The sequence below is a fragment of the Cupressus sempervirens genome, chromosome 11, assembly GCF_028749045.1.
Source record: "Cupressus sempervirens isolate cs-2001-9-10 chromosome 11, ASM2874904v1, whole genome shotgun sequence".
Taxonomy (NCBI): Eukaryota; Viridiplantae; Streptophyta; class Pinopsida; order Cupressales; family Cupressaceae; genus Cupressus; species Cupressus sempervirens.
This window is the reverse complement of record NC_143128.1, coordinates 583,535,636-583,558,713: the sequence shown is the minus strand read 5'-3', so window position 1 is coordinate 583,558,713 and position 23,078 is coordinate 583,535,636. Positions and strand designations below refer to the sequence as shown.

The 23,078-nt window shown below is 34.2% G+C and overlaps 1 pseudogene across 1 annotated transcript in view; it reads left to right on the top strand.

Moving 5' to 3' along the window:
• Positions 1 to 22,249, top strand: part of LOC149530998 (kinetochore protein SPC25 homolog) — a 75,408-nt pseudogene extending 53,159 nt beyond the window's left edge. Inside the window, exons 4-7 of the transcript XR_016359052.1 lie at positions 7,011 to 7,109; positions 7,229 to 7,324; positions 7,499 to 7,621; positions 21,873 to 22,249. The product of XR_016359052.1 is annotated as a kinetochore protein SPC25 homolog (transcript). The remainder of the gene's footprint in view (positions 1 to 7,010; positions 7,110 to 7,228; positions 7,325 to 7,498; positions 7,622 to 21,872) is intronic.
• Positions 22,250 to 23,078: the final 829 nt, after the last annotated feature.

Sequence of the window (23,078 nt, the reverse complement as noted above, 5' to 3'; positions counted from 1 at the left end):
ATGTTGGTTGATATAGATGAAGCATACTTGCTCAAAATGATGAGATTGATGGTCGTTTTACCTCCTCTATAGTAATGATGTTAAGGCCAATAAAGGGAGGGCAAGGTATACTCCACAAGCACCAAGAAGAAATCTGCACTTTGTGGTCATTGTGTTAACAATCGTCATATATAGTCCTCATGTTGGAACTAGATCTTGGAAAAATGCCTCACAAGCATGGTAAGAAGGGTGAAAAAATTCTGTCCATAACTGAAGATAATGGCCATTAAAAAATGTAAAGAGATTTTTGTGCATTAGTAGGAAATTTAAGATGGCTGTTTTCAATATCGTGATTCATGCTCTCAATCAAATTTAGTTTCACAAGATTATGATAGATAAATTAGGCCTTGCTTAACACCCCAAGCCTTATAGTTTGGTGTTGATTTTTGATAGATTTTGTCGGATAAAGCTACATATAATTATATATGAGATATAATCTATATGTGTGTGTGTGTGTGTGTTCTTTATATTGAGATATAAGGTTATTGTTTTATATATATATATGAGATTAAATTTGTTATTATTATTAAATATCTGATTAATGAATAAACATGTCCAATGAAGGGACATGTCTATTCATGGCCTATTCTCTATATATAAATCTAAGAGGATGTTGCATTTGGAACACACATACCAAATATTATGGCTGTGCTGTTACATTTGGAGCGATCTGGGAAAATCAACATGGTATCAGAGCAAGTTGCAAATGCATTTGTAAGATTGCCATAACCATCTACAATAGCGCTTGATCGACCTACTCATACCTAGGATTATTTTTGAAGGGCAATAACCTTCACAAGGAGCCTACCATCAAGAATTGGAGGCCAACAACTGAGTTATGTGACTTGCTTGTGGGAATCTCAGGTTTGCGTTCAAGTCATTGGATGCCACGCTGCATTCTTTGTGGACAGCAAATCCTTTTGAAGCCTTGAATTGGCATAGGAGCCCCGTGTTCCATGGTGGAGGGCTGCTTAATAATCTATTTACAACCTAGTAGAAATAGAGGAAGATGGACGTGATAAAGACTCAACAGATATTTGCAAGGCCAATTGAGGAAGTGATTAGAGCACCCGCTTATTGAGCCTTCTCCGACTTTGCACTTGATAATCTACCATTGCCCAAGTGTGCACACAATACGTGGGCTTTGCTTCTTGGACCAAATTTGCGAACCTGATTTGACATTAAGTATCCTCCATGATATCAAAGTCTGAGATATCATTGCATATGAAAAGGGAAGATAAAAATAATCGAGTCCATAAGATATATATATATATATATATATATATATATATATATATATATATATATATATATATATATATATATATATATATATATATATATATATATATATATATATATTGAAATTTTGTGGAATTGAAGTAAATTGTAAATTGGGTGGAAATAGGGAGATAATATAGGAGGATTATTTCCGCCTTATAGGGAGTTTAGCCCATGTGGAGGCAACATTGAATTGGTTGAATGCGATTGGGCATTGGCCTATATGTATGAGCGCACAAGTATTAAAATGGAAGATATGTAGAGGAACACAGGATACTATGACCACTTAGATTTCATCCTTTGTGGATTCCAAAGTGCAAAAGGACACATTTACCTTGAATACATGCGAGTAAGCAAAACAAACTCACTGCTAAGAATTCGGATACCAAGGAAATAAGGTAATTAAATGATGCATTTTATAAACTATTTACCATAGAAGAGAGGAACTGTCATCATCTAGCTAGGTAAGTAGATAGAATATCATGCAAGTGCAAATCTATTATTAGAGTTATTATGTTGATTAGAATATTGGATTTGGGTAATGTTTGTAATATATTAAGAAAATAATCTTTAAAAGGGTGACATGGAGGTAAGTATTTTATCTCTTTATTTTCTATGTGAAAATTGATTACTAAATATGAATGGGTTACTCATTAAATGCTAAGTTGCACGGGTACCTCCCCCCCCCCTTCCGGACCACGTACCGGTTCGAACCGGTTCGTGGTTCTGGTCCGGTTCGACCTGGGTTCGTTTTTGGAGGCCTGGTTCGATCTGGTTCGAACCAGGGTTCGAACCCAAGAGAACCACATATAAAATTTCAAACCAGGGTTCGAACCCAAGAGAACCACATAAATTTTTCACATTACAGCATGTTTTAATTTAATTTATGTTGATACATCTTGGGTCTGGGTTGGTAGGCATTACAATGCCACAATTTTTTAGTGTTGAGTAATCCCTAGCTGTAAAACACTTTCTATTTGAATCAAAATGCTACTAAATTTGAGACACCCACAAGAGAAGATGCTCAACATGTGGCGACCACCATGACCAATTTCGAGGAATTTTAGGGCCTATTTGAGTAGCAATATGAATTTTTCAAACACTAAACAATAAACAACGTTTTATTGGGAAATGTTGCCCTGCAGAAGAGAGTTACGGTCACATGAATATGGTCAGGTGGGGCAGCTACTTACCACATTGTCTATCACTGTTTGGCTGATTATTTCTCCTCTAGGTATATTAAAAATTGTATTAAAGAATATTGAATCTGGGACGTCAGACTGTGTTATCCAAAGGCCTCCATGAATGGTCTTTTTCCAGTTTACTGTTGTTGATCAGTGCTTGGGAGATTGTGCCCAAAGAGATTGAAGAATATTCAGCTGGTCAAAGGGATTTACCTTCTGCAAGCTAGATCTAATTAGTTTTTAACCACGTTCAATCGATTATGTTAATCATAATAAGAGTTTGGTAAATAAATTTATGAAAAGAAGAAATTTTTATTAAAACTTATTGTTGATCTGCATAAACTAATCAGATACAGTTATGAATTTTTTAAATGAAATGGAAGAGATCTAGTGGCTAGGGGTTCCAATGATCGCTGTGGTTTGCTACTATATTGTTTATGCTGTTTTAAAGTTTTTTGTTGTTCAAATGTGTTTATGCTACTATGCTACATTCTAATTCGAACTCATGCTTCATAAAGATGTATATATATATATATATATATATATATATATATATATATATTTATATATTTATATTTATATATATATATATATATATATATATATATATATATATATATATTTATATATATATATATTTTTACATGTTTTTGTACTAACGAACCCAAACGAACCCAAGCCCCTTTTCAAAATTTTGTCGAACCAGCGAACCGGTTCTCGAACCCGAACCCGGAACCGAACCGCGAACCGGCAACTTAGATTAAATGAATAAGAATTTCATAATCATAGTTATTTCTTTGAAAATGAAATAATATGTTTATATATATATATATATATATATATATATATATATATATATATATATATATATATAGAAGTTTGAATATATGCATATATATTCAAAATATATTTTATCTATATTTAGTTGGAATGGTCTTATTATGCAAGACTATTTATTATTCTTGAGTATTATAATAGTCTCTCTTATTTATTTATTTATTTATATACTATAAGAGCTATGTGACTTGATCTTTTCCTCTGAGATTGTTATTGCAGAAAAAAAGAGAGATTGATGTTAGATTCAAAGGGAGTTTGATGCTCCATCAGAAGCATCATTGGATGAGGAGCTCAGATGATTAATATTCAGCGGGAGTTCAAAAGTACATATGTGTGACTATCATTCAAATGGGCTTACCCCTTGTGTACATCATGAGGAAGTGATGACTTCCAAATGATGTCACTTGTATTTGAAGAAGTTACTGTAAGGTGATGATCTTACAATAACTTGTATTACGAGATCAAACACATTGAGTATATGGTGAACGTCTTGCATCTCAACATTGTGGAAGGTCATTACTCAAAGAGTATTTGGTGAATATCATTGATATTTTGGGAGGCCAATACTCGATATCAGATGTGATATCAAAACCTTTTGAGTACTAGGTGAATATCATTGATATTCTAGGAGGCCAATGCTCTTGATATTATATGTGATATCAAACCTCATTTGGGTACTTGGTGAATATCATGTGTTGATATTCTGGAAGACCAATACTCATGATATTGAATGCAATATCAAATGGTGGAAATCTTCTAAGGTATCAAATGAGATATCGTTAAAATTGTTATTTGTAATATTGTGTTGAAGTAGTATTTATTCTTGTGTTTATCCTTCTAAGCTAAGAGGGACTGTTGATGTTTGATAGCTTATGTCGGATAAACCTATATATAATTATATATGAGATATAATCTATATATATGTGTGTGTTCTTTATATTGAGATATAAGGGTATTGTTATATATATATATATATATATATATATATATATATATATATATATATATATGAGATTATATTTGTTATTATTATTAATTATTTGATTAATGAATAGACATGCTCCATGAAGGGACATGTCTATTCATGGCCTATTCTCTATATATAAATCTAAGAGGATGTTGCATTTGGAACATGCATACCAAATATTATAGCAGTGCTATTACATTGCCAGCGATATGGGAAAATCAACAGTTAGATTGTGTCAAATTGCTGATATGTTAGTCTGTAAGCAATGCAAGAGTTTTTTCTCTTGTTGAAGCTACCTTTGTTAATAAGTTGGTGTTGATATGCTCCTTTATATATGTATGGTGTCACCTTGGGCAGTCCATAATTATATGATAGGAAAGTGATATTTTTAAAGGGAGGTTTAACAATTAATGGGTCATCAAGAATTGGAAATCATTTTCTTGTATTCTTATCAAGGTAGAGAGTAGTGTGAGAAGGTCTTGAATCTTTATGGAAGATGATTTGCAACATGAGAATGCTTGCTTTGGAGAGAACCAATGTCGAGCAAGTTTCTTCAAGTTCAAGGAGTATATTTTATCATTACTTTGACAGTTAGACACCAGAGGTGTACAAGATTTGGTTTGTATTTGTATTGTAGTGCAAGACAATGTGGCATATGTTATCAATTGGGGGGTTCCTCTGCCCTTAGCCTTTGAGTCTTTAAGCTTTTGGGTCCCTTTGGGGACCGAAAGCTGCTGCCCAAAAGCAAAGGTGTGATATGAAACTGGATTATAATTTTATGCTCATTAATTTGTTGGACAGAGGACATTTCTTATTTATTGGAAAACATTGAGTCGTATGGGACAATCATGTGTAGGTTTCGGCATGCTTTTTTTTCCTAAATAGAGTATTTTACTAGTTTTGGTGAAATTACTATTCTGTAAGGGTAATGAAAGCATATATTACTGTGGCAATTTTGTCGTCTATTACAGCAAATTTGAGGTAGCTACAGTATGTAATTGCATCTCTGTTGGAAACAATGAATTGTTAGTGTTGTTGTGGCATCTGGCAATGTTTTAGATTCCAATTTGTTTCTCTCTCTTCCATTTGGATGAGTGGTCCACCTTCCCTATTTCAGATAGTTTATTAGACAATTTAATGCCTCTTGGACGTTGAACCTTGACATGCTGCAGTCATGATTCTCTTATGGAAACTGTTTATTTATAATTTCTTATGTTCTTGACTGTTGTAAGAGAAAAGGTAGTAGGTGGTAATTTTTGCGGAGTCTGGTTAGTTCTTGGGGTGTTATTAACTTGTTGAAGCTCTTGTACAAGGTCTACAAGGCTGTGAATGCATCTTGTAAGCCATTTTGAGCACTGAGTGTTTACTCAAATTTTAGTTTGGTGTGTATTCTCATTGGCCTCATCATTGTGTTGTCTAATTGGTTAAGTTTGCAGTCATCTTGCTGTCCGAATTGAAGACTGACACATCAGTTGTTTACAAGCTAGTTTAAGGATATCCTTCCATGAGCTTTTAGATTCAATTGCGCAAATATCAATGTCACTGAAGCCTATACTTGTGTGTTAAATGATATGTCTGGATATGGCACTATGAACAGTCTGAGTGTCTGTAGTGTATTTTATTTAACAGTAGCCCTTTGTTTATATAACATATGCAGCCATGCAGAGGCATTTTGATGCTGTATCGAGTTCAGTAGTTAGAAAAAAACATATAAAATTCTTGAAAACTGGACCATGCAAAACTGATCTCTTTCTCTCTGTCAGTCTTTCTTTGTGTCGTACACGCACATTTTTAATTTACTGGAGACGTTTTTTTCTTTTAAAATTAAGTATAAACATCAAAATATTTATTAAGAAATATGTTTGATTTATGTTGAATGAGAATCTATGTATATATTTTATAATTGTTGTATCTAATTGTATCCGTATTTGGGAATCTTGAAAGTTTGTTTTATTTCTATCATATCCAATATATTATCCATTTTATTGCAACTGAGCCGTCAACTAACACAATGACTATAAAGTGATGGCTAGTTGTTTAACTTGTTTTTTCTTCCCTTATGTAAATTGAGAAGTCCAACTGTAATCTTGACTCAACTGCTGTAAACCTCAATAGAGAAAATATTTATTCTGAATTGAATAATGAAAATTCTAGAGCAATATTGTTTTTCTCTCAGATAGGCTAGAATTAACAATCTTTGTGTGAATGGTCTAATTGTCTAAAAGAGACAAGCAAACATAGTACTACTGAAATATCTACTCATTGAGTACACTGAAGAGGAGAGAACTATCTTGATGAGGTACAGGTTACAACAGAAGTCAAGCAAATCTAATAGCGTAATATGGTTGCTACCTTGGGCAAGACACAATTATGGCAGATCTGACACAAAAATCCATCCTCCCAAAAATAAGCTTTTGGAAATGATATGGACTGAGATTCAACAAAGTTGAGCTTTTGAAAGCGACTAAAGCTACTGTTCACAATTGGTGGCTTCATCATGTCCATTGCACATATGGCTAAGAGTAGAGTATTTCCAGTTCAAAAGAGTATTTAATGGAACTATTAGCACTGTGACATTTGGTTTATGGGGAAATTGATTATGATTGTGACTTTAAGTTTAATCTTTATGATCTTGTGGGCTTTTACAAACGTTCTGAGTCACATTCTTCCTTCCTGTTTGAAAAAAACATTAACAATGTTAGAAGATAGAGATAAGCTGGATTTGAAATTCAAGAGAGGGCAACAAGATGCTGTGGCATGGTACAGTAGAGTACTTGGTTTTCGTATCGAATCTGGACATGGTGAGAGACTGAAAACTGATTTCATAATGTATCTTTATACATCAGCAATTTTCATTTCTGAGCATTTTCATATCAGTAACATCTTGACCGTGGAGTAACTTTTTGTCTTTCTGCTTTAGGGATTAAATTCATATTTGTCAATGTTGACCGACTATGTCCAGATCGTGAGTTTTCATTCAGCATCCGTCATTGCAGAAGCAACGACAGCTATACCTGTATGTTCATACTAATTGCAGTTATTTCTTTAGTGCGAGTTAGTCATTTAAAAAAAAGCCACAGTTTAATGTTGAAGAGGATTTTCTTGATACATGCTATTGATCCAATTCTTTCTTCTTAATATTTGATTATTCAAATTGTTATGATATAATAATACTTTATTGTACCAGCAGTATTGGATTGTGTCCCTAGCATTGAAGGTACTGAAGAATTACTGGATGAGTTGAATCGGACTAATGATCTTTTCAAATTTGTAAGGGTTATGAGGGGAAAGTTTCAAGAACATTCGTTGAAGGGTATGTTTATCTAGCGATTACTTGTAAGAATATTTTGAATTATTAATTATTTAATATATTTTATGATAAACAGAAGGTTTTATTTTGTCTGGAAAGCGTAGAAGCAGGCAGCTTGAAACATCAAGACTTACAAAAATTTAAAAACAGACAGAATACACTTCTCACAACAGGCAAAGATATTAGGACACATGTCAGGCTTTTAGCATATTTTAAATGTTGAAGTTGTGCAGGCTCTGTAATTTTTTCTTGTATTGGGACTTTGTATTGTGCCTGTCAGATGTACTCTTTGTTTACATTGTGTTACTGGATGAGCTGACATTAGTTTTGTGGGAGCTATCCGCAAAGATATATCCTCTGAATGACTCTACTGATATGAAATTTTTTGTTTGACATCTTAATTTTTGCTTTGTGAGGGGTTTGGGTTCTTCAAGTCAAAGCCTAGATGTTTCTTTGTGATTGGACATGTGCCCTGCCTATCTATGATAACAACTTTTGTTAGTTTTTCAAGTGTGTAGCATGTCTGTTCTCCTACAGCTTGGCTCTGAAAGCTCCCAGTTCTAGTTTTTTGTTGTTGTTGTTTTTATGCTTTTCACTGAACTCTTCTACCATTTCTATCTTTTTGTTTATTTAGAGGCGCTATAAATTCACTAAGATAAACTGTTTTTGTTTCTAGAATAAGCACTTTGTCTTCTGATTTTTAAGCTTTTGTAATGCTCAGAAGGTTATCTAGTCTATAAAAGAGATCTGGGGCACATAACTTAAAAGAAAGAATAAATATAGAATAAGAAAGAAAATTATTGTGAGTAATTTGGTTTCAGTATAATAAACAACAGTTTTATGAGCATGTTCTTTGTATTGGAAACCTGTCATGTTGCCATCTCCTATGTGATAAAATTATGAATTAACTCATCGTGATTGTATAGATTGGAGACATTTTCTAAGTAGCATTATTCTTCTCACATTCCCTTGCTTCATAACTTAACTTGAAGGAGGGTGCTGAAATTCATCTGGTTCGAAGTTCTTTGATGCTTGAGAAATAATAATAAATTCTCTGTTTTAACCTTTTTGCGGCAAACTTTATGTCATAACACTTTCTTCCTAGGAAAATAAAAGATTGCAGAGATAATATTGTCTGTGAAATTGCAGAGCTCATCGGTAACTATCATTGAATATGGTATTCAAGCTAAATCTTACATATTTTTCAAACTCAGTAGAACCAAAGTCTTGCCCGGATGGAGCACTAGTACCAGTACCAGCATTCATGACCTCTCAGTTGATTTTATTATCTTTCCTTGGTTTAATAATAACAAAAACTGACATGAACTCCCTGTTGATTTTATTGGCTTTCTTAGCTTTGGTAGTTGTAAAATTAGACAAGTTCCCTTTTTGGATACTTATAAAAGTCGGTATGAAGGACTGTTTACTAGCTAATAACTAAGAGCTTGTCATAAAATCTGGAGTGATCATTTAAAATATTAACCAGGATTAGAGTTGTGCAGTGAATGGGTATCAGATATCTGAAACTGAAAAAACTTCATTTGAAGTTCCGCCATTTCAAGCCTCTTCTGTATGCTGACATTGTGATTTTTTAATTCTCCAACCAAGATGGTGTTGTGTCTTCCATGATCACCACTGAGGGATTTCGGCTTTGAAAAAAGTGCACAATTCTTTCATTAAAATCCAGACCGGAGGAGATAATTCCAATCTTGGGTTTCTTTGGATATTCTCTTTTTCAGAAGATGTTTTTTGTTGTTATCCAAACTGTGGTTTATGCCTATTGGCAGGTCAACTATTTGTAGCCAATTTCATTGTACTTCATCTTTTGTCATGTACTGTGGACTCCAATTGAAGTTCTTTCCTAGGACACTACTCATGATAGAGATAATTATTCAACTCAGTAGCTTTTGCATGCAGTTAATTGACTATGGGAGCTGGAAGGACAGTTCCAATCCTTGAAGGCCCATGAGTTCTTTAGAATTCTTTCAAGCTATGCTTTCCAGTGAACCAGAAATGGAATAGAAGACAACAGTTCACAATTTGTGTTAGCCATTGTTATTTTAATGGTGGTTAGTATTATAATGTTTTCCATTGCGGCAGCAGATTGTAGTGGCTCTGCAATTTTCTAATGTCCATCAAAATTAATCTAGTCAATATTCACATGCCTGCAACTGGCATTGCTAATTTGGGTTTATGATGTCTTGTATTTGGATGGGATAATTATCTTTGTCATTATTATGTAACAAGGGATGCAATATGCAGGTGTTCTTTATTAATTATCCCCTCAATCCACTTTGTGTTCTTTGTTGACTTGTTAAGTTCTTCCCTCGTCTTGATGGTATTACATATCAGTAGGAGGGTGAGGTGCTTGCATTGATATATGTCAAGAGTCTCCAGATTCATGCAACTGGTGGCTGGCATTTAGGAACATGTCATCTATTTCAAGATATTTAGGTCAATTCAATGTATGGAATTTAGGTGATGATTTGCTTTCTATTGCTATGAGGGTATGCAATATTCAGGATACACAAGAATTTAGTGCCTTGGAGTTATCATTAACTTACACATCCCTCCAAAAGTCATACAAATACCTTGGAGTTTCTTCATGATTTGAAGTTCATATGTATATTGGTCATAAAGTTTGCTTGGTAATAGTAATTTTCCTAGTAGCAATACAGATATGATTATTACCGAGAAGGCTACTATCCACTAACAAAGCTGATGGTTGTAAATATGCACATAGAATCATGAAGAAATCCCAAGACATCCATATGATTTTCGGAGGGCTTGGGCTTTGGATCATTGAATTGATTCAACTTTGTACCCTTTCTGGGCTGTTTTTAAATGCTGTCAAAGTTTACTTGAACATTTTTATTGCTTCCACATGTTTAGAAGAGAACCTCCCCTGGCACCTTCTCATTGATGTTCCTCTTTATTGCAAGAAGCAGTTTTTGACCTTTCTACTAGTCTAAACTCCATTAATAGCATATTCCATCTAACAAACATCTTCGTTGTATATTTTTTTCATCTTTCTTGTTGCAATCTCTAAGCTATATATGGTCCTGAAATAAAGCAAGTGATGTTATTGTTGGTCCACACAATACTGAATATGCAACAGCAATTTATCTTGTGGAAATCTGATTAGGCCAAAAACGACAGTGGTGAGGCAATGCTTACGAAACTTGCACCTTTCTATAGTGCGCCTGGTCAACAACTTATCCTTGTTAGAAGATTACGACACTGTCAAGTGCCACTCGGTTAAGGGATTTGAGAGACCTATTAGAGTCTTTAGCCGGTTAAAGGGTAGCCTGGTTAAAGGACTTAGAACACAAGTGAATGTGTTACCTAGTAAAGAGATTCTATACAAAAGACTTGCTAGACTCCACCCACAATGGGATTTTCTGTTGTAATGATAAGAGAAGAAGAAGATGATTGATCTATAAAAGATATCTACTTAGCTTGATTCAGATCACCTTTATGCTCATAAACTGATCTACAACTTGCTCGACTCTCCTTGGCTTTGCAACTTGTTGATGCGTGTTTTATGACCCACCAAATAGTATAACAAAATACCGAAACATCTTATCCTCTCTTGCACAAAATCTCGTGTATGCTAAGATTGCTAGAAGATCATACAATGACTCCAAGGTTCCTTCAACGCCAAGTCTTGACTGTGGATAAGCTTGGTGGTTGATGTAATTTGCTAATGATCACAAGGGGCCTTTGTGTGTTTATTCATATTCATTTCAAGCCATACTGGTTGCGGGAGTTATATAAAGCTTTTGCAATGAAGTACTTTTTTGGATTTTCACAAAATATGGAAAAATGAAATAGGATTGGGTTCAGGAATTCTATTCTAATCTTAAAGGTAGTGATGACAATAAATGGTACTCTAGTGGACAAATTCCTCAATTCCGTTTCGCCAAATTATACTACAACTATGCATGAATTGGTGCAATCCTCAAGGGTTATGCCGAAAGATTTTCAAACCACCATATACACCATCATAAAGAACAATTTATATGAATGATAGAAGTTAAACATATGCATGAAATGAGTTCAGGCTAACTTTGCACAATGATTTAGAATCACTAAAATGTCAAAAGTATGAACCAGAGGAATCCATCAATACACCATCATATTCTCCATTGCAATCACAACACTTTAACTAAACTAACTTAATCTAAATGAGGGAATTTAAGAGAACAAGCAAGCACCAAGGCACATAAACTATTCACCAAGCTTCAAAGAAAACTCTATAATCTTAGTAGCTCATAGCAACAATCTCAAAAAATCCTCCTTTAACAAATGAGAAGTGAGGCCTTTATATAGGTCCTCGATTACAATGGGTGGCCCAGATGATTACAATAATCGATGGCCAAGATTGCACCACATCAACCATTATTTAGGGTAAGGACAAAGAAAAGGAATCTATATTAATGCAATGAGAAATTCACTACTATAGTGGGTAATAAATTTTCACTATGCATGCTTGCACAGAAAGAGAGTGGGGTGCAATAATTACCCACTATGCATGTCCATTCCTTGATAAATGCTCAGTCTTCCTAGAATAGATTATTCTTGATTCCATTCTTGAATGCATAGAAGTTTGACTTGGAGACCTCAACTCATCAATAAAGATAATTGGGTGCCACGAAATCATGATCAAGGCCAGGTAAGCTTGATTCCTTTCTAACACAGTCATTTTTTTAAACTAAGATCCAACTTTGACTAACTTTTTTGAAAATCTCTCCTCAAACATCTTATCTTTCATGTACCCGCTCAAAAATTTATCTCCTTGTAATGGATTGGAATCCGTTGCGGATGATTTTTTCACTTTAGAGTTTCCTCATATTGAACTTCCTTCGCTATGTTCTTGGATTTTTGGATTTGAGCTTTGATTTTTGAACCTTGAATACCTGTGATCGGATCACTTAGTACTTTGATGTCTTTGATGTTGGTACTAGAATTTTGGATTTGAGCGTCTTTCTTGAATTTGTAGAATTAGAGCTTTCTCCTCTTGCAAAATAGAAATAAGCAATATAAGAATAATGCAAAAAAATTCAAAACGAAACACATAAACCAATTACATATTCTTTGTCTCTCTAGTAAGATATTTAGCCAAATTTTATCTACTTCTTGCAATTTACTCCATGAATGAGAAATTTTTCGACACTTAGCCATTTTCATTTTTCCATGAAGGAGAAATTTCCAACACTTAGCCATTTTTTTCTTCCATGAAGGAAATGCTTCCAACACTTAGCCATTTTTTCTACATGAAGGAGGAATTTCCAACACTTAGCCATTTTTCTTCCATGAAGGAGGAATTTTCCAACACTTAGTCATTTTTCCTTCCATGAAGGAGATATTTCCAACCGATAGGGAGAATAGGGATGAACCAATCACAAGTTCATGCTTCTTGGCTACTGTTGAGACTTAAGGTGTCTTGCTAGATCACCCAATGGACTTATAGGATCCTTTTTAAGCAAAGATCCCCCAATCCTAAACCCTACTTCACTATCTTGATCAAACTTCATTTCTTGCTATCTGCCATGCTCCCATACTAGATGGAGAGTATTCAAGGTCTTCCAACTAAACTAGGTCTTTTTGACCATTCTACACTTCCAACTTGCAGGATCATGGAGAAGATAGAAAACCTTGCGATGCACTTCTTTGGTATTCCACAACAACTCTCTATGGTTGGACTTCCTACCGATTTCAGCCTTTTCCTTCATAACAGGGCTACAAGGAAGAGCCCCAATTAGTCCTATTGTTCCTACAAATTAGGGATTTTCTCCAATTTCTTACACTAAGCCTTCCAAAGTGTCTTGACAGACTTGTATTCATTTCATGAGCACTTTCAAATTTTCTAGGTTTTAGACCCTAGAACTGCCGTATAGTGCCTTTGCTGATTTTGAGGGTTTTCAAGGGCAACTTGCTGTTTGGCTTTATTGGGTGCCTTAATGGATCGGTGGCACCTTGTCCTTCTACCCAAAGAACCTCCTCTCACTCCTTTTCAACTTCCACATTCACTTTCCAAAAGATCTCCACAACCTTGCAAACAATAAGCTCTACAATTTCATTATTTCCTAGTTGGGCATGCTTTGGCTTGCCTAGGGCAAGAGCTTAAAAATGCTTCCCATGCTTTTGAGGGCACATGTTTTTGCCAAGGTGTAGTACATTATGTACACTCACTATCCCCTAGAGGTCGTATAGTTCCTACGGTGGGATAGTGAGTTACATCATTTCCAATGCAAATTGCCTATAATAGGACAACATACTGGCTGGAAAAGAAAGATTTTTAAAAGAATGAAATAACACACAACCAAAACAAACTCATTGAAACAAAAATGTCCTAATCAATCCTATCTACAATGCCAACTGGTACAACACACAAAACAAAGTTCAAAAGCCTTCCACACTTAGTATTCTAGTCTTTTTGCAATCAAAACTCATGCTACAACATGCTGTTCGTACAATAACAAGTAACATCTGCCAACTTTAGGATTTGGGAAGCTTAAATATGTCTTCCTAGGTCTTTCTCCTTCATATTAGGGCTTTCATCGACCTCCTTGATGCTTGGAAAAGAAAATCAGCATTTTCTTGCAAAATTGCAAAATTGCAAAATTTCTTGCATAGCAACTTTTGCAATTTTCCTTGCTTGCAATTTTTTAACACTTCCTACTTGCTAGTTTGGCTATCCCTTAGCATTTCCATGCTAGGGATCCTTCCCTAGGGTAGAGGCCTATTCTCTAGGTTACTTATAACTCTATGGCAAGGAATGCCTTGATTCTAAGGCCATTTAATGACTCTTCTAAGGACATTTTATGACTTCCTATACGCTAGCTAATGCACCTAGGTCCACTGACCCTTATTCTACTTACAAAGGCTCTCTTGGAGCACAACACAACGAAATTGAAAATGGTGAGGGCCCTATCTTTCAAGGTCCCTTGCACCACCAACACTTGGGCCATTTTTTCCAAGATTTCTAGTTTTCTTATGGGCAGAAATTTTGAGTGGTCTTGGATTTTTTCCATGATGGAAGAATTCTGCAGCAACCATTTTTCTCCAAGGCTGGATTTTTGAGTGATCATGGATTTTGTCCATGATGGAAGAATTCCGTGACAACCATTTTTCTCCAAGGAGGGATTTTTTGAGTGGTCATGGATTCTATCTATGATGGAAGAATTCCACAACCATTTTTCTCCATGGTGGGATTTTTTGGGTGATCATGGATTTTTTCCATGATGGAAGAATTCCACAAGAACTATTTTTCTCCAAGGCAGGATTTTTGAGTGATCATGGAAATTGTCTGTGATGGAAGAATTCCACAACAACCATTTTTCTCCAAGGCAAGATTTTTTGAGTGGTGATGGATTTTGTCCATGATGGAAGAATTCCGCAACAACCATTTTTCTTGATGTCTTCATGCCTTTCCACTTTTGGATATTTCAAGGGTGATTCTAGACTTAACCATTTTTTGATTGGTTGTCTTGCTTGCTCATTTGTTTGGATATAGAAACAGATACCCTTTTGTCTCTATATCAACTAGAGCTCACTTGTTGCCAAAATAGACTTGCCAAAAATAGACTTTCTAAAAATAGTAAGTAGTCCCAAAGTCAAAGTAAGGTCAATTCGAGAGGGAGTGAAATTTACTAAAAATAGTAAGTTGTTACAAATTCAAAATAAGGTCAATCTGGGAGGTAGTGAAATTTACTATAAATAGACTTACTAAAAATAGACAAGCTAAAAAGAGTATGTCAAGACATTCGATTCTCAAAGAGGCAAATAGTTTCTATTCTGGGAGCCACATGAACAACACTTTCCAGACTTGGCCAATTTTACCAATTCTCATTCGAAAGAGGGGACCTTAGAAGATCAAGCCCAAGACTACTACCAAGAACTAAAGCCAAAAGGACAAGACCAAGAGACAAAAAGGGGGTCCCCAATTGCAATGGGGCGATGGTGTGAAAACCCCACAACACAACACAAATTTTATCACTTCTATACTCAGCTATGCTCAACTTCAGCACTCTTGATCACTGTGCATTTGACTCCCTAGATTTATTGATCACATTTCATCTCAACTCCAGTCACCTTCATTCATTTCTTCTCAACTTTTCTCCTGTGATTGCACTTTGGCATCTAGCTTCTCAAATGTGCAATCCCACAAGTTCATAAAAAAATGAAACACTATATATGATTCTTATTCAATCATCTTCAAGTCCTAATAATTCAAATTTTGAATTCTCCTTAAATTGTTGTGTGTGTTTGTTTGTCTTTGTCATGTGCCGTTCTCGTAGGTTGCATGTGTCAAGTATACTTTCCTGACATAGAAGGTCATGGGTTTCGTGTGACTCCTGTTTACTTGCTGGGAAGAATTCAAATTTGAATTTTCTTGTGCTTGTTGGAGCTTGATGTGATAACCCCCTCTCCAATCTCCAAGGTGCCAGATGAATTACATCTACCTTTGTGGCGTGTATAGTCACAGGTTTCTTGCCTTGACCTTGATGTCTTCTCATTGTGTCTACTTTGACAACAAATCTCCAGTTTCTGTTCACCTGTCTTGACTTCTACTTCATGTCACCATTCACTTAGTTCACTTTGTCTAAATGTGATTCTGAAGATCACTTATTTTCACCTTTCCATTATCACCATACTGTAGTCCAGTCGTCTGACTAGAATGCACTAGTGTTCTTCCTTGTCTCACCAGTTTCTTTTCCCATATCTGTGGACACTTCAATTCTTCTTTGGCATCAATGACAACACTATTATAACTTGTCTTAACGGTAAGCTCCAACGGTCTCATAACTTGACTCTTTTGACAGTTGTGCAAACAGTTATATGACTTGTCCTTTTGTTTTAAATATGGCTTTTGCAACCAATTGGGATTTGTATATGTCATTATTTACTTAAAGGTAGAGTTTGGTTTCACGCTTGTTTTGAGAGCACTTGACTTTGTGATAGTTACTATAGGTGTACATGTGCTTGGTATTCTGGTAAGAGTGTTGGAAGTTTGTCATTGATGAAGGAGAATGTTGTAGTTATATGAAACTAGTTGGCATTGATGTCAACATACTTTTGTTGACCTATTTTGCTATGGCTTTTAGAATTTGAGTGATAATGTCGATCTTGTTTTGGTCCACACTGCTTCACATATACATATATGGGTATCTGATTTTGACATGTTTTGGTATATCTAATGCTTCTATATTCAAGATTTCATGAGTTTTGGTGCTTTGGTCAGATTATTATTTTGTCTGGTAACTTGGTTTGAGTGTTGCTTTGTTCCTTCAAGACAAAAATAATTAGTGTGTTATCATTTTTTTGCACGGATAGTTCTATTCCTATGATTTTGGGACATGGGTAAAAGATGAATGAAATGTCTAATATCAAGTTGGTATCAATAATTATTGTTTTTTGGCTGACTCATGGAACTAAAATGTTTAGTATACAGTGGATGTAACATGTAGAAAATGATCTTAGCCGACTATTGATGAAGCAAGTATGGCCAACCTGGAACATGGTTGGATTTTGTGTATACATGATTGTTGCACCTTCTTTATTAGAACTTGTGAAGGAATATATAGTGATATGTAGCAGACGCAGATGCAAATATTGAAGAATAGATGAAGTGTGTGAAGTTTGTATTTTTAGCTTCAAAGGAATTTGATTTTATGCATATGTTAGATGCAATGATAATAGTTCATTTTGTTTACCTATTTTACTTTGGGTAGTAAGCCCTTTGGTAGTGAGCTGTGCAGTAAGTGCTTGTAATATTTTATAACTAGTTATACAATATTAAGAGTTTTCTACTATAAAAATCGTAGTGTCCTCTAGTGCATGCAATGTAATTGTTTCAGTTGATCATTTGATTATTTGCTTTTTTTTTATATGAATGATAAGAATGATTTGAAGAGCATTAAGGGTCCATTTGGCAACGGGAATACAAGTGGAATAGGCATATGTAAAATCTTAAAATTTTGAATTCTCTGTTTGGGTGCACCAAATCAGAATTGCGAATAGGAATACGTATTCCAATTTTGGCCCAAAAATAAGCATTTGCAATTCCACCTAAACATGTGGAATTGGAATACATATTCCTATTCTAGTTTTATTTATTTTAGAAAACATCAATTTTTGGGTCCGTGAATTTCCCATCAAATTTTGGTTGAACCAAACATAGAAACTAATACTTCTGTTATGCAAATACACGTCACTATCATGCCCTTTCCTCCTGAATTACTTAGTTTTTCACTTTTATAAATTAAGGTTCCCCAATAAATAAGAGTAATCACAAAAGTAAGAGGAAAAGGGACATGAGCTGATATATGTTATCGAGTTATAAATATCATAATAAACCTGTTTTCTATTTCAGAATAATTATTCCAGAATAACAATTCCTATTCCCATATTTCTATTCTCACAGCCAAACAGGTCCTAAGTGAATTGGATTCAATACCAATTCAACCCCCCTCTCAATATAACAACTGTTCAACAATTGGTAGCTAAAGCACATAAGGGAGATCTTGATGGTTGAACAAATGACATCCAAAGGAAGGATAGATGACAACCAAATGGATGGAGAATTGCAAATAGCTCCAGGACCTTGGAAATGTGGAAAGTGAAAACAAGGATCTGAAAGAAAACATCAAGAAAGCCGAGGGAGCAAATCAAAAAGTTCAAGGAAAGATAGAGAACTCAACAAGGACTTGAAATAAGCAAATTTAACAATTGTTAATCTGAAATTTTGAATCAGAGAAAGCAATAAATTTGAAGAATGCTTTAATGGCATAATCAAACAGAAGACAAAAGATTGGGCAAAGTTGGGACATGTAGTAATTTTGAAGTCAGAAGGTAAAGTATAGGAAACCACTCTGAAACTTGATTAAATAATGATTGCATACAGAACTTCCAAGGACAAAGGATGATTAAGCTTTGAAACTGGTGAATGCTCAGATCAAAGAATTGAAAGAAAGGACGAGATGAAAAAGACTCAAGCTCGACAATAAGCTAAGAAATAATGTAAGGAAAGTAGGTCTTGAATCAAAATAATTTTGCAACTTAACCTTCTGTCAAGCAACCTAATGCTCAAAGGTTCCCTTCTTCTTATGGGTGATGCTTGTTTTGTAAAAAGTTCAGACATAAGTTGCAAAATGCAAAAGCAAGATACATTGGAATGTTCAGTGCTTTGCCTACAAAAGATTTGGTCATATGACTAGTAATTGCAGAAATCAAATTGTGAATGGAACGATTAGACCCTTTTATGGATATTGTTAACTCTGCAATGGTTTTGGATATAAAGCTGCTTAGTGCAGATCTAGAGTACAATACATGATAATTGCATTTGGCCAAATTATCAGATAACAAAAGAAGCCATTAATGTTGTTACAAGTCTTTGCTCCTACAAATCCATACTGATAATGAAATCAATAAAGAAGAAGGAAGTTGGAGCTATGACAGGTGTAACAAGAGATAAAAGGGCCTTCCAAATTGGCACAATTTTCCATCCAATAGTAAAATACGTTGCATTTGGCATGACATACAAAAACTACTGAAATAGAGAAAGATCCACTTCCTCATTGTTGTTTATGTTGCTCATCAGATAGTTAAGGAAGGAATAGACTATGACAGGCGTAACAAGAGATCAAAAGGCCTTCGAAATTGGCACAATTTTCCATCCAATAGTAAAATACGTTGCATTTGGCATGACATACAAAAACTACTGAAATAGAGAAAGATCCACTTCCTCATTGTTGCTTATGTTGCTCATCAGATGGTTAGGGAAGGAATAGACTATGACTTATGTGAATTGTTGAGATTATAATTGTTGAACAACTTGATGTTAACTGAGATTGAGGGTTATGTTTTTTGTTTTGGATATTGGGTTGTTTGTTTGGTATTTTACTTTTTGAAATCATTACCATTGAAGGAGAATGTTGTTTGGAATATGGGAGCAATGTATAGTTACCTGAACATGTTGGATAACAAGGATAATGCATGTAGAGAATACTTCCTTGAGCTTTGGAAGAACCTAATTTCAAGATAGAGAAATATGGAAGATAGTGTATAAAGATTTAAACTTAATATTACTTTTGTAGTTGATAGGAATCATTGCTTCATAGAAGTAGTATTACCTAGGAAATACAAATAATCAGAGTTCGGCTATGAGGTTAGCATTGAAGACTGCATTGAATGTACATATGAGGAATTAGTTGGTAGACCTAAAAAAAGATAAATTTGATACATATGAGGAATTAGTTGGACCAAATGATTTGAAATTTGTTGCCTTAGAAGAATCTGCCATTGGAAAGAAACATCAACATTTAGAATCACACTCCATGATCCGTCATCATCACTTTTTTCCTTAGTTGCTAGATTTGTGTTGATTTGGGTAGGATCCTTGTTTTACATAGTGGATTCGTCCAGATTCGTAGCTCGCAAATCCGAACAAATTCACTGTGTAAAACAAGGATCCTACTTGAATCAACATGAATCTTCAAGGATTGACAAACAGGCCAATGTTTTAAGTGGGTCTAACTTATTTAATGACTTTTAAAATATTTTTTTTGCTTTCTAATCCTAAAATGACCTTTTATTTCACATCCAAATATAGTTCACCTCAAACTTGCTCGTTGTTTCATTCTCCCATTGTATATTTCTCTCTTTTATATATATATATATATATATATATATATATATATATATATATATATATATATATATATATATATATATATATATATATATATATATATATATTCACGAATCCTAATGGCAGATTCGATTCATGTGCCCGAATCAGATTCGTATTCTGAATTGGGAACTAAGCTTTTTTCCTTTAGCTCATCTCATTGTGATTGTGGATCATAGAGTGTGATTCGAAACATTGATGCAAAAATAGTGCACACAATCAAATCTAGAAACACTATTGTTTTGCTCTATATGATGGATTGGGGAAGTCTCTTCAAGTTAAATGTAGATTATTTTGTAACTTAGGTTTTGGGCCTTCAGACATAATGGTAGGGTTTTGAGTCTTAACTCAAAATGTTCCCTATCTTCTGGATTTGGTATCCACTTCTCAATTTCAAACCCCTATAGATTTGACTTTAGATGTTCATTGGACAAAACAAAAGACAAAATTGACTTTTTCGAACACTCTAAACTCAATAGTGAGCTCAACTGTGCATCGAGAAGCTCCAGTTTTGGCTTGCCATATGAAACCACAAAGAGGAAAGCCTTTGAGTCTGATATTTCTATCAAGTATTTTTTAAATTCTGTTGATCATCATTTGATGCAATAGAAGAGCATATTTAACTTCAAGATACACCAAGATTTGCATCCTAGATCTCTCAATTAAGGCTAACAAGAAGCAATCCCATATGCTCAGATACTATGTGATAGTTGATATAGAATATTATATAGTAATATACCATGCAAAATATGGTTAAGATTGTAGCCATCTGAGATCTCAGGACTTCTGCAAAAGCAAGAGAGATCAACTATGAGAAAATAATTATGTACTAACAGATTGATTGAATGAATTGAGATTACAAAGGGAACACCTTGGATATGTAGGTCAACATGAATACATGATTGTGTAAGATTATGACATGTCTTAATCTTATGACTTGAGACAAAGTGATAACTATCCTGTGTAAAAGTAAACTTAAGTAATCGGTGTGAATAGGACTTAGGTGACAAATTATCTAGGTATATCATCAAAAAGTACAAATAATTTCTTGGTTTGCTTACATTTCTTTCCAATCTAGCATTGTTCTCCTAAATTGTTGTTTTATTTTCATTAATTTTCTACTCTCTAGCACTCTCCTTTATCCTGATGAAAAATGTTGATGATAAAAATATGTACACAATTAAATACTAGAAAACTGTTTTGCACTTCTAATGGATTGTGGAAATTTGATTACATAAATTTTATTTATTGCTAAGTAGCGACAACATCAATTTTTTTATACTTATATAATTTGAGTTGGGTGCCCTATGTGTTGTTCTGGGTGTCTTGTATATATTCCTGTAGTAAGTTCGTTGTGAAGGCTGTGTTTAACTAACACAACTATTTCACTCTTTAGAGCTTTTTGCATATTTATTTGGAGTGGCCCTTTCACAGGATTTTACTTCAGTGATTCATTCAACTGTTATGTCACACTAACTTCTATATCCTTAAACTTATTTCTTTTTAAGGTTCTGCAAACATTTTTACCTTGATTCTCAACTTTGTCTTGATTGAGTGCAGGTTGAACTATGGTTCTTGTTAGGAGACAAGTGTTATTAATCCCTTATAGAATGAGAAATGGTGCAGTATTTATGGTTATTATTATGTGGAAATGGTGGCAAATAGCTTTCCCTATGGGCAAGCTTGGTCATTTTTTAGTATCTTCGAGGTGGGAGATACATGCCTTTTGTACATTGTCTCCTTGTAAGTTGTGCATATTAAAGAAATTAAAAGATGGTATAAAGTGATTAACCCTAGTAGAATATGATAGTGACATATGATAGAAGCCAACACCATGTAAATGCAGTATATAAAAAAAGCCTTGCGAATGAGAAAGTTCTCAAAAGAAACATTCATGTCAAAAAAAAGTTTTACTGAATGCGTATTTTATTTTCCTATGTTTGCCTTGTGCAGTTACTTTTTTGGCAATCTCAGAATAAAATTACGTCATTTTAATGCTCTTGAGATGTTTTACATTTAGGTATCTATAGGATCACTTATATCACATCAATCTGCATCAAGTCAAAAACTCTATTTATTTGTATGTGTTAAATTTTGGGTTTAAGTAAATGTGTGGAGATAAAGAAAATTATTATATGTAATGGTTCTGGTTTTCATCCCTTTTAAGAACTTTGAGCTCGAAATTATGTAATAACTGAAGGCATGCATAGTTTATTACAAGATTATATGTTATGTTGAAGGCATACATTGTTTATTAGAAGATTACATTTTATTTTGTGTGCCGTATAAGCTTTTGTTTAATGACAGGCATGATCAAGCTGTTATTATCAAATTTCTATACTTGAAATGAGCTCTCTCAGTAATAGTTTTCCTATCTCTTAAATATTGCATCTTACTAGCGTTGTTAAAATCTTGTGTTTTTTAAGGTCACCATTTCTCAGTCAAAAAAATTATATTTTTGTATCTTCTTAATCCTTCAATGTAAGAGGCAACAATTGAAATGAGTACGTGTTTCTGGATTATTCCACCCTATAAATCCAATATGTGCGGTGCAGAAGAGCTTATTAGACAACACCATCTCTTACATCTTACATTTACAATGTTTGAGGTGCAAATGTAGTTTTTGGTTAATATCATATAGGAAGCATTCAAGAATATCAACATTACATTTTTCGTGAGAAACTAATCTCAAAATAATCTTCTAGTTATTTTGTGGCTATTTTCTGCTTAGATCTAATTTTTTAGTCACTCTCAATTGTCAAGACA